This window comes from Hemitrygon akajei, unplaced genomic scaffold (genome assembly GCF_048418815.1).
Source record: "Hemitrygon akajei unplaced genomic scaffold, sHemAka1.3 Scf000122, whole genome shotgun sequence".
NCBI lineage: Eukaryota > Metazoa > Chordata > Chondrichthyes > Myliobatiformes > Dasyatidae > Hemitrygon > Hemitrygon akajei.
Window position 1 is genome coordinate 1,214,133 of NW_027332008.1, and position 14,168 is coordinate 1,228,300.

Sequence of the window (14,168 nt, forward strand, 5' to 3'; positions counted from 1 at the left end):
ACAAGTAGCTGCTCCTCTGAGCATGGTCTCAGGTTTATTGTTCTGATTAGATTGTCCCCAGAGTCAAGAATCAGTTCAGAGTCCACGCCCTTCACATAACAAATGGCGACTTGTTTGAGAATGGTCTCAGGTTTAGCAGATCATTACCTGAAGCTTCCTGTGTCCACATTCAGTTCCTCTGATTAAATTATTCCAGTGCAAGAATAAGTTCATAGTCTACAAAATGGCGGGAAACAGAGAGAACTGGTTTGTCTGCTTCCCCTGCCCTTGATCAGACTGTAGTTTCTTCTGGCCAACAGTGTTTTCATGAGCCATTCAGTCTGACACGACGGTATCTTTCTCGGGTCCTGCTGTCGTCTGAATGCACCAGGGTGGATAATGGAAGTTTTGCTGAGATGCCGAGTGCTGTAGGGGTCGAAGGGGTTTACAGAATGCGGTGTGATGTAGGAGTTGGAACGGTTTTGGTTTACGTACCCCGTAACGGGTTAAAAGAACCAGCAGACATGAACACACCTGGAGTCTGGTATTGCTACAAACAAACAACTACTATTATTAGTATCTACGTAATTAAGGGAGATTCAGGGAGCTACGGCTTCGCTCTTTGGAGAGAAGGAGGATGAGTGGAGACATGATAGAGGTGACAAGATATTAAGAGGAATAGATAGAGTGGATAGCCAGAGCCTCTTCCCCAGGGCACAACTGCTCAGTACAAGAGGACATGGCTTTAAGGTAAGGGGAGGGAAATTCAAGTGTGATATTAGGGGAAAGGTTTTTTACTCAGAGAGTGGGTTGGTGCGTGGAATGCACTGCCTGATTCAGTGGTGGAGGCAGATACACTACTGAAGTTTAAGAGACTACTAGACAGTTATATGGAGGAACTTAATGTGGGTGGGGGTGTTACATGGGATGCAGGGTTTGAGGGTCGGCACAACATTGTGGGTTGAAGTGCCTGTAATGTGTTGTACTATTCTATCTTCTATGTTCTATGTAATATGTAATATAGTAATATAAAACCAGTTAAACCAAACAGGTTAGCAGAGTTTATGCAAACACAAGTGTGTAAATATAAAACCCCAAACTTCTTCAAACTTGGGTGGTAAATCATACAGTCTTACGATGGTACAAGGAATGGACGTCAGTTCAGTTCGTGACATTAAGTTGAGTTGAATTGAGGAGAGAGAGCGAGAGAGGTGATTTGTTTTCTAAGTAAGCCGATGCCGTCCAACTTTCCGTTGTCCTCCGAAGTCCTGTTAAGGTTACCGACTGTGATCACACAATGAGTACCGTCTTCACGCGGTAAAGCTATCAACACAGTCCAGGGTTAAACACTCCGAGAGCATTCCACCCCGTCACCCCCTTTTCCACACTGCGAGGCAATCCCACACTTTAGTGGGCAGTGAAAGCTCAACCAGTGTCTATTTCTTCTGTATTTCTGTCCTTGTCTTCCGTGTGTCTGTGTGAAAAGCCAGCTGACCTTGTATATATCCCAAACATGCAGAACGCTATCTGCCCATTAAATAGCCCGACATTCCGTAACCCATGGAGACTCACGAGCTGTTCGGTGCTCTCTCTCTCTCTCTCTCTCTCCTCTCTCTCTCTCCTCTCTTCCTCTCTCTTCTCTCTCTCTCTCTTCTCCTCTCTCTCTCTCTCTCTCTCTCTCTCTCTCTCTCTCCTCTCTCTCTCTCTCTCTCTCTCTCTCTCTTCTCTCTCTCTCTCTCTCTCTCTCTCTCTCTCTCTCTCTCTCCCTGAATCAGTGTACACCCACACTCTCTCTCTCTTAAAGGCACATTTCATATTGGATAAAGCTAGGATCTCGTAACACCTCCCTACTGTTGGAAAAAAGTTTTGATCATGGAGCAAAATTTTTGTCTAACTGTAGATTACAGAATATAAAGCAATGCATACCTGATTAACATGTAGCACACTACAGAAGCGCATAAAAATACTAGTTTCTATATCATACTTAAACTTAACATCCAGACAATCAATCCACCATGTTATGTCTTCACCTTTCACATACTTTGTTACAAAACCAAATTCCCGCAAAACCAAATCCTGTTATCTTCAAACTAGAGTTTGATCACACATTTTCTCTTTCCCGCTTCACCACAAAACAATTAACCATCACGTGATCAGCTCCAACAGCGCTTTCAAGGACGGCCTGAACTTTATCCTGACAGGTGCTAACTCCTCACTCATGTTTTCTAAACTAAGCCCATTCGCCTGAACTTCTAAAGAAGTCCTTTGTTCCAAACAAGTCATTAATTCCACCTCCAAGATCTTTAGTTCTATATGTTTCCATAAGAACACCTGCAGATGGCCTCTCTTGGTCAAAACAACACTTCCCTTTGTTTTGAGAAGTCTCCGAATCCTGTGTCTCCAATTCACAAACTTGAACAACATCACCAAGGTGTTTATCTTTAAATTCCAAAATATAGCTATTCAAATCAACGTGTACTGTCTCCGCATCTGAGAGAGCTGGTTCTGTCAGCAAGGTCAAAGATCTTGAAACCAATCCAGACTTCACAGTTACTTTGTTCAAAAGTCCAGAGACAGCACCCCTTCTCAATATCTTCAATAACATTCACTCACCAGTGTTCATCTCATCACAAGCTTTTAGATCACTGTCTACTCAAGTGACTGAGAATCCTCAATTTCCACTGGTACCAAGTCCATCTGACACAAAGGAACTGCATTCCTTTTCAACCGGGTCAAAGACCTCAGACCTTAACTGAGTTTCAACACAAGTTTCAGTACCTGTGAATTCACAGGTGCTTTAACAACCTGAACGCAGGCAATCGAGCCCAACCTCCTCTTCTACGCTTTCATTACTAGTCCCAATTTCAAATTCCAGTTCACCCTGATTAACCCAGCTACTCTTTTTGAGGCTCTCATTCAGGGAAAACTTAACCTCATGGGTTAAAGCAAACTCGCCTGCTGACTCTCAGCCACTTTCCTCATCATCCCTTGAATTTTTCTAACCGAAGCTGAACCTCAGCCTCAGTAGGTTTACTTTCTCTTTCAATCTTTTTATTAGTATTAAAAATATTATGAACAAAATACAATTAAAATATTAATAATGGATTACAAACATATAAACTCCCATTACACATGAAGGAATACATAAACAATGAATACAGTATAAGTAAGCTTTCCCAAACATAAACCATATAGTATATATATGAACAAGGTAAGTCTAGATATTCCATAATATATAATATAAAAAAAGAGAAAAAAAATAAATCTATATATGAAAGTTAACTAATCTACTAATCTAATATCTAAGGAAAAAAAACAAAAAAGGAAGAAAAAACTAAAAAAAACTAAAAAAAAAAGAGAAGAAAAAAAAAGGGCTGTTCATAATATCTCACAAGCATACATAAACATCAATGTCGTCAACTCCGATCCTCTCAACATACATACGATTAAAGCTGAAAAAACCAATAAGCCTGGCACAGGGCCATTACATCATATGAAAATATTGAATAAATGGCCTCCATATCTTTTCAAATTTAATAGAAGTATCAAATACAGCACTTCTAATTTTTTCTAAATTTAGACATAACATAGTTTGAGAAAACCAATGAAATACCGTGGAAGGATTAATTTCCTTCCAATTCAACAAAATAGATCTTCTAGCCATCAAAGTGAGAAAAGCAATCATTCGACAGGCGGAAGGAGATAAGTGAAGTGAGTCCATCATCGGTAAACCAAAAATTGCGGTAATAGGATGGGGTTGTAAATCAATGTTCAGTACCGCCGAAATAATATCAAAAATATCTTTCCAATATTTTTCCAAAATCGGACATGACCAAAACATATGAGTTAAAGACGCGATTTTTAATTGACATCTGTCACAAATAGGGTTTATATGAGAATAAAAATGAGCTAATTTATCCTTGGACATATGGGCCCTATGTACAACCTTAAATTGTATTAATGAATGTTTGGCACATATAGATGATGTATTAACTAATTGAAGAATTCTATCCCAATTCTCAATAGGAATAATAAGATTAAGCTCTCTTTCCCAATCATTTTTGGTCTTATCAAAGGGCACTGAACGTATCTTCATAATTATATTATAAAGTTTTGATATAAGCCCTTTTTGAAAAGGGTTTAATTCAAACAAACTCTCCAAAATATCTGAAGACACAAAATTTGGGAATGAAGGAAGTACCGTACTTAAAAAATGCCTAACCTGTAAGTATCTAAACAAATGAAATCTAGGCAAATTATATTTATTTGCTAATTGCTCAAAAGACATAAAACAGTTGTCCAAAAATAAGTCGGAAAATCTTAATAATCCCTTAGTTTTCCAAGCCAAAAAAGCTTGATCTATAATTGAGGGGTGGAAAAAACAATTAGATACAATAGGACTATTTAACACGAATTGAGTCAACCCGAAAAATTTCCGAAATTGAAACCATATACGTAAGGTATATTTAACTATCGGGTTGTCGATTCGATTCGGCAATTTAGAAAGAGCAAAAGGGAGAGATGTCCCTAAAATAGAACCCAGAGCATAACCAGATACCGACTTAATTTCCGAACTCACCCAATGAGGGCCAAAAGGACCATCCCATTCTTTCAACCAACATATCAAATATCTAATATTAACTGCCCAATAATAAAATCTGAAATTGGGTAATGCCAACCCACCATCCTTCTTTGTCCTCTGTAAGTATATTTTACCTAACCTGGGATTTTTATTCTGCAATATATATGAGGAAATTTTTGAATCAACATTAGTAAAAAAGGATTTCAGAATAAAAATTGGTACCGCTTGAAAAATATATAAAAATTTAGGTAAAATAACCATCTTAATAGCATTAATCCTACCTATCAGAGATAAAGATAATGGTGACCACTTAGTAAACAAACCTTTAATCTGATCAATTAAGGGTAGAAAATTAAACCTAAATAATTCTTTATGGTTTTTTGTAATTTTAATCCCTAAGTAAGTAAAAGAGTCTTTAACTACAGAAGGTCTGCAGTGGCTTTAAGGAAAATCCCAAGCCATTCTAGATATACGTGAAGAAAAAGATGACTGGAATGAGTGTAGGACCGGTCGGGGATAGAAGATGAAACAAGTCGCTGAGGTCCGAAGGGCAGGTCCGGAATTAAAACTGAATTCACCAGTCAGAGGGATGTTTGTGAGGAGGACGTTAAACAGTCCGATGTGCGACAACATACCGAGGTTAAGAGAGAGGATGTACTGGAACTTCTAAAAAAAATACAGTAGGTTAAATACGTCTTCTTGTGTGGTCGGGAGAAAGCCTGAGTGACTGCGGGAAGTGGTGGGTCCCACTTCAGTGATGGGCAAATTATCAGAGAACTTTCTTAGAAACAGGATTTGCGAGAATTTGGAGAAACATTACCTGATTTTGGAGAGTCAGTATGGCTTTGTGAGGGGCAGATCATGTCTCACGACCCTGGTTCAATTCTGTGAGGATGTGACGGTTATACATACGGTTAAGCCTGTTAGGACCTTTCAGAAGGCTTGGTATCCTGGGAAAGTTGGCTTGTCGATTCAGGACTGACGCCCCAGGAGGCCGAGGGTAGTTGTGGATGGGCGTTTTCTCCCCGGATGCTGGTGCCAGTGGTGTCCTGCAGAGATCTGTTCTGAGACCCCAGGATATTTGTGCTTTAAAATGATGTGAATAAATAAATGGAAGGGTGGTTTATTGTCTTTGCAATGATGTGGAGGTTGGTGGAATTAGGGATAGTATAGAAGGTAGTCAGAGTTTACAACAGGACAGTGACAGGACGCAGAGCAGCGCTGGGAAGTTACAGATGGAGTTCAACCCTGAAAGGTACGAAGTGATTTACTTTGGACGGATACATTTGAAGGCTGAGGTGATACTCTCTCGAGTCAACCGAGGGCCGCACATTAGTACGAGTTCCACAATGGAAAGAGAGTGATGAGACTCTCTCCAATAAGCCGAGGGCCGCTCATCAGTATGAGAACCACAATCGGCACGGAGCGGTGCGCTACAGGAGCAGAAGGAAGTGTGATTGACAGGTGAGCTTGAACACTTCCGCTGTTCTGCACATACTCACAGAGACGCTCGAAAGGCAATATGCCTGACAGTAAATCAAGAGGAAAAAAATACAACTTCGCGGCAAATGATACAACAGCCTGAGAACCTGCTGATTGATCATAGATTTTGCTTACTATATTTGTTCAAACAGAGAATGGATGGAGAAATAGTGGTAGAATTGTGGCAGGTCTGAGAATATCTTTAAAGTTAAACAGACTACATCGCAGGTCACGGTTATGGGGCGGTCAAGTCCTTCATTGGCAGAGGTCAGTTCCTGCCAAACGGCCCATGTGTGCGCTGGAAAACATTGTTCTTCAAACTTTCCTCAGCCCTCGCTAATCTCCCGAAGACACTCTCCCTTTTTGACCACAGGTCTCTGGAATATCGCTGTGGATCTTTTAAATTGTTTGGAGGAAAATGTGCAGTGTATTTTATTGTAACACATGTCAGCTGTCACTGTGATTTCCATCACTCACACCGCCCGGAATGGCTGCAACGAACGAAAGAAAAGATGATGAATGTTCGCCTTTAATAAAGAAGTGTTCTCCGTTTCACCCGCCAGAACAAACTCCTTTCCTCAATTTCAGAAGCGAATGTGCCCCGTCAAATATTCCAAATATATCGACTTCAAGCTAAATGCCTGATTTAAAAGCAACAATGACAAAATATATCTTCATTTAAATAGCTGAAGCCGGGTATCATGGAAAATAACATGGAAAAAAAGCACATCATATTTTGTTTTAAAGTAATTACATTGCAAAATCCCTTGAGGAGTCAAATTCATGACAAGGGGATTGAGAGAGTAAATCTAGTTTAACGTAAGTGTTTGTGTAGTTGGTTGTCACTAATGTCCCTGACGTGATCGCCACGCTAATTACCTCAGTGGAATTGTTCTCACCCCAATAAAAGTTTGCTAAACCGATCACCAGTCCATCTGAGCAGCTGAAACGCTCCGTACAACTGAACGCTGCTTCTGACGGAATATGGGATATCCGGCGATTTACTACATCGCGGCCATTTTCTATCCCACACTTGTAGCGGTTGGTGTCCCCGGTAAGATGCCGGAGCTGGTCACTTTATGTATGGTACCGTCGTTACTCTGCTGCGGTATTCGCACTGTTACTGAGCACAGATGCTACCGTCGGCTGAAACGTGTTTCCGGAATGGAGGTTTCAGGCATCCAATGGTTTTATTTTCATTTTCGTACTTTGTTCGAAGTGATTATTCTTTTGTCAATTACGCATATACCGATATTGACATTGTTTCATAATTTCACCTCGCTAGGCTTTCTGAAGTGATGCTGGTCTCTGCTTTTCTAGTTCCGAGTTTCTATCAGTACAGACACTTCGAGCTTAAAACAACATAGCAGCTTATTTAAATGACTGTCCAGTCTATTTCCGACACGCGGGTCTGTAAATGATAAATTGTGGTTTGTATCTTTTGATTCCACTTTGTCACGGCTGCAAACAATCCCTTTAGCTCTTTCACCTCTAGTAATGGAAATGGTGTTGTTTACTGGGACGATTGTCCGTTCACCGGTACGTGAGCCATGGAACTCAGATTCTTTGCTCGAACCTGCCCAGCCGGAGTGCAGCGACGCAGACTCCCGCTTTCCACTTCCAAGACCCTACCCTGCATACCATCGGTAGAATGGGGGCATGCAAGGAGATGACCATATCTCTAATCTCTTTTCAAATTTCTTGCAGTTAATTTAACGGCGATGGTGATCCTCTCTCGGGGAAAATGCGGACTCTCCAAATGCATCACCCGTTACCTGGTTGGAATGGCAGCAGCCGATCTACTGGTGGTTATCGTTGCTGCTTTAATGGAACAGACCAACAATATCTACATTTATTCCAGAACCCTGCTCATCACTCCTGTGTGCGCACTGACACTTGTATTTCGGGTCGTAACGTCGGACTGTTCTGTTTGGTACACGGTCAGTTTTACCTTCGATCGCTTCATCGCAATATGTTGCCGAAAGCTGCGGGAGCGATACTGCACCGAGAGAACAGCAACGGTGGTCATCGTGACCGTGGTTATAGTGAGCTGTGGGAGATGTGTCCCTGTTTACTTTGTCATTGAACCTTACGGCATCATTGACAACACGCCGTGGCGGTGCACCCTCACATATGAATACGCTACTTCACCCGTGTGGAAAGGATACGAATTACTGGACAGTATTTTAACACCATTGCTGCCAATCAGCTTAATCCTGATGTTTAACGGGTTAACCGTAAGACATATCGTTGTAGCAAATAGAGTCCGCAGAAAGCTTCGGCACAGTAGCGACAATCAGAAAGATGCCGAGGTGGAAAAACGCCGAAAATCGATGATTTTGCTGTTTTCTATATCAGCTAATTTCATATTATTGTGGATGCCCCATGTAGCCCGTTCTCTAAAATGGCAAGCGCAAAACTATTTTTACGAGGACAGATATTTGAGTTCCCCGGTATATATCCTCCAACAATTTGGGTTAATGTTGCAAATGCTCAGCATGTGCACCAATACTTGTATCTATACACTGACACAGACGAAATTCAGAGAGGAGCTGAGGAATGGAATGAAGTATGTGTTTACATTAAATGGCCATCTGTGTAGATAACGTCCGCCTACAATGGCAATTCAGCGGAGTTTTCAAATAAAGCCGTTTTAAAATGAACAGGCTTGGCAAGTATGTCATAAATTCAACCATTCATATGCCTGGTCATCCGGGAATTGGAGAATTGGCGGAAGATTGCTGACGTGATACAGTTCAGGTCGGTAGCAATACAAACGCTCAATGCTGCTACCGTGATTGTTAGATTGGTTGAATTATGTTACAATCTATCACAGACACTCGCCTGTCTGTGAAAGGTACATAAGATTCGCTTATGTACATAGACTAATTTTACGTACTTAAATAAACGCTGGTTGTGCGAACATCTGAACATGATATGTGTCTGACAGGAAATTATAAATTGACAATGTCAATGGCCACTGAAATGTGCCAGCAGGGCAGGGATGGCTTCAGGGCTTTTCGAGTTTTAGATGTTTCAAAATGGACAGGGTCAGGTAACAGGGTGTAAAGTGAGTGCGATATGAAACCAGGGATAGTATCGCAGCTGCAGAAAGGGAGGACAATGTGGAGAGTTCGTTTGTTGATAGACTGTGCGACGAACACAGAGACATGAAGGACGCGATCTCTCCGTTTGGAGTATTCTATACAGCTGCCCACAAGTTGAACAAAAATAAAAACGGCGACTGAATCAGGGAGGTACCGATCGGGAAGCGGAACTTGGACACGTGTCATGTTATTGGCAAGGGCAACTGAAAGTTCCCTAATATTCTTTGGCACATCCCCAGGGTAAAAGGTTTGGTTATGACAGAAATCCTCAGTTGTGTGCTGGAAGGATTCATGTCACTATATGAAGACAGGCGGACTTGCGAACAGTCCATACGGTATCTAATATTAGAAAAGGAAACGGATCAGGTGACAGATCTCTCCGCGGGTCAGCATTTCAGAACGACAGGGAGAACTCCCCGACATCCACCCTGCACGGGGATAGGACCAGAGAGCATGGAATTATTTAATTGCGATATATCGGGCTACCTGGCAGGAACTTGGGAAGGTAAATAGGAAAATGATGTACTCAGGGAAATGCACAACACATATGTCGAGATTGTTCAGGAAACACTTACATGGGGTTCAGTAAAAGCTTGTCTCATTGAGGCAGGGAAAGGATGATAGCGGAAAGTAACCCTTGCTGACAAGAAATTGGAACAGCTTGTCAAGAGGAAGAAAGAAAGATACTTAAGGTTCAGGAAGAAAGGATCAGATTGGCTTAGGGCGTGTAACAATGTAGATAGAAAATGAATTTAACAATGGACTTCAAAGTTAGAAGGGGAGTAGAGATGCACTAAGATAAGTGAAGAACAGAAAGATGACTAGAGAGAGTGTGGGCAGATCAGATGTAAAAGAGGAAAACTTGTGTCTGGAGTCCAAGGAGGCGGTGAAGCGCCTCACTGAATACATAGGTTAATGTGAACACAGCGTCAAAATGCAGAAATGCCAAACCTGCCGACGATGAGAAAGAGGATGCGCTGGAAACTTGGAAAACATTATGATAGATGATTCCCCGGTGCCGAAAGGGATTTAGTCCAGGTAATTTTGGAAGGAGAGCAAAGATATTGCTGCACTTTTGGACAGGATATTTGTGTCTTCGCTGGCCACGGAAGTAGAACTAGATGATTAGAGAGTGGAAACTGTTATTCAGTTGTTGACGAAAGATAATAGGGATATTTATTTTAATTATAAGCAGGCAGTCTTACATCAGTAGTGGGTAAACTACTGGAGAGGATAATTGAAGAAGGAATTTATGTGTATTTGGAGAAACGTAGTCTGGTTAAGGAGAAACAACATGGCATGTTGTCCTTTATTAGCCAGATTGAGTTATTTGAAAAAGTGAAAATAAATCAAATAGAAGAATTAGAACAGTCGATGTGGGTGCATTAATTATGCTCAGGCTTTTCATCAGCTCCCCATAGTGGACTCATTCAGAAAGTCAGGAGGCATGGGATCGAGGGAAACCTGACTGCGTTGATTCAGAATTGGCTTCCTAAACGAAAGCAGATGATGAGGTAGACAGAGCGAATTCTGGCTGGAAGACAAAGGGCAGCCGTGTTCCGCACGTAGAGTCGAAACTTCGGTACACTTTACAAATCTATTGCGAGTCCGCAGTTACAGTGCTCCAAGAAATAGCGCTGAGGAAATAATCGATTTAATCTGATCACACAGCAACACCTGGATAATTAATGAAATTAGGACTCACGATGTAAACAAATCGCTGAGTGATTGACTGCACCTGCGCGTTTTCTAAACTGACCTGTCATTTACATATTACAGGGCAAATGCTACAATGACTTTACAACCTGATTTCCAGTGAAGCCCTAGAACTTAAAACCAGCATTTCAAAGTGTTCAGCAGCAGCTTCTGGCGCTTATTAAAAGAACCAGCCTTCCAAAATGTCAATTCCATATTCCCAATTCAGGTATACACCAATTTATCTGAATGCCAATTTACCTCTGAATCGTGGTTTTATCGTATCGGGTGTAGATACGCTCATATTTCGATCCATTTAACCCTGAATCCACATGGCCGGTGTGGAATCCGTGTCTCCCCCTGAAATCAATAATAAATTAAACATACAAATCTACACAAACTGAAAACGCAGCGAAGGCAAAGCAAATATCTGGGCTCACACTTGTCTTCCTTGAAAACCAGCGCAGGCAATTGGGGAATACAGAATAAACAATTTCCAAAGCTTCCATCTTCTCATGCTATAACCATTCAAGAACAGTATCAACGACTTTATAGATTGGTCGGTGCTGCGACACACTGAAGTTCTAACCCAGACATACAGTCAGACACCGATAGGGATCCACTGCACAGAAACAGGGTCTTCAACCCGTCAGGCCACTGAGGAATTACTTAATCTGACTACTGCCATCGACTGAACCCGGACCGTGGCCATCCATATCCCAGTACTTATCCAATCATTTCGTAAACATTGGCATCGGAATCTCAATCACTGTTCGCGTTGGCGACACTGTCTACCCTCTGACCACCCTCTGGGTGAAGAAGTTTCCCCTCATGTTTCCATTAAACTTTTCACGTTTCACCATTCGCCCATGATTTCTAGTTGTATTCTCACCGAACATCAGTGGAGAAAGCCCGCTTGCATTTACACTCTCCATCAGCCTCATAATGTTGTATACCTCTATGAAATCTCCCCTCGGTCCCTACCCGCTCGGGAATAAAGTGCTAACATATGTAACCTTTCTTTTTAATTAAAAACATTCAGTCCCTGTAATAGCCGCGTAATTATTTCTGCATTCTTTCAGCCCTTCTAGTCCATGCCGACCCGTTTTTGTTGTTACTGCCTGGTTCAAGCTACCTACACCAGAGCCTCCATACACCTCCCATCCACGTCCTCACCCAAATTCCTCTTTAGTGTCTAAATCAAACCCACATCCTCCACTTCCACTGGCAGCTCATTCCACACTCTCACCAACCTCCGAGTGAAGAATTCCCCTTCATGTTCCCCGAAAATAATTCACTTTCACCCTGAACGTATGCTCAATGTCAGGGTGAGAGGGAGGACGGGGCAGAAAGGGAAGAAAGTAATGGGGAGGGGTGGTCGAGCGCGGAGAGTGAAACAGAGCGGAGAGGTTATACTTAATATCTTTCAGAAAAAGTAATTGTCTGAACTTGCGGCAAACCTACTCTCCATACCCTGTACATTCTCAACCAAGTTATTGATCTAGATGACAAGTAGCAATGGTTGATATTCAAAGTAAATTTTATTATCAGAGTACATATATGTCACCACATGCAACCCTGAGATTGTTTTTTCTACAGGAACACTTAGCAAATCTATAGAATAGTAACAGGATCAATGAAAGATCAGGTGGAGCATAGAATTCAACAAACTGTGCAAATGCAAATATCATTAAATATCAATGAATAATGAGAGCAATGGGGTGTAACCCTGGGGAACCTCACTAGGCCCGGGCCTCGAGTCCAATAAACAGCCTCCCACCATCACTCTCTGCTTCCTACCATCAAGACAACTGTGCATCCAGTGAGCCAGCTCTCCCTGGATCCCGTGTGATCTGACTTTCCACAGCAACTTACCATGCTGAACCTTATCAAAGGCCTCACTGATGCCCATATCGGCCCCGATCCTGGGACAGAGGTGTCACCGATCAGAGAGTATGGATTTAAGCAGAGGATGAAGAGGTTTAGAGGGAACTGAGGAAGAGATTTCTCACTCAGAGGGTAGCTGAAATCTGGAACACACTGCCCGAGGTGGTGGTGGAGGCAGGTCCCTTCACAACATTTACGAAGAGGATGAGCATTGAAACTGCCGAGATACAGTCGGCTATGAACCAAGTGCTGATAAATGGGACCAGTGGAGACAGTGAGTGGATGGTCAGAACAGGTATGGCCGGCCAAATGCCTGTTTCCGTGCTGTGTGATCCACGCCCCTCTCCAACCTGAAGTAAACCAGACTGAACCCCTTTGTCACCACTGGAAATAGCTATTTCTGTCAAGGTAATATACAAATTGATCACTTTTGCTAAACAATTGGCAATTGATGAAGTTTCTGTGTCTTCTTACATTAATGTTGCTGCCTTACAGCAAAACTAACCCTCTCACAATGTCAGAATCAGTGATTAAATCAGACCCCGAACACTGTGCTTTCATCCCTGCACGTGAAAACTGGAACCATCTCACTGAGGGTCTGATGGAGACATGGGATCACATCTCCCCTGCTTCTGACATTTCAAATACCCTCAGAATGGTTTTCTGATTCAGTCTGAAGGTTATGGTACATTCAGCTTGTCGTCAGACCTGACAAACCATGTCTTCCCACAGCTGGTTCCACCTGTTGGTGTGTCCTCTTTCCTCCACCTCCAGGGAAGCTGCATCTCCACACAAACTCCTCACTCGCGATGACTGTCTGTACCCGTGGCACAGGAAATCACATCACTGTCAGTCTCCTGATACCGTGTCTGACCTGCACACCTCCGGGTATCCTCCATCAACAATCTTCTTCCTCAGTCACCGTCTGTGAGATTATATAAAAAGACAATTACTGTAAAACGATCTATCAGACAGCTCCTGTACCCCTCCACCCCGGACGATGGTTTGCTGGTTAAAACTCTCTTTCCTCACCCCTTCCCTATCCCCTTACCCTTTGCAAACTCCAGCTATGCCAGCTGATCCGAATCCACTGTGAGGACATTTATATCTCACAGGAGGAGGTAGAAACCCGTGTTGTTCTCTGATACAGAGGTCACTGACACCCCACCGCCATCCCAATCTGCATCAACAGCCCATGACGGTGACAGCTCTTCCAGACACTGGGGCTTTGTAACAAACACAATGTTAGCAGCAAGATTAGACAGCAATTCATTTGAAGAGATAATTGCTACTTCCTGAAAGGACACGCGAGCGTTCGACACAACGGAGCAGATCCTTCCCCGTTCACAACTTTATTTGGCCCAGGTCACGGAACGTCCGATCATCCCACTTTCTCACAACAGCAACTCCCCCCGCCCCCCGCCGAATACCATATA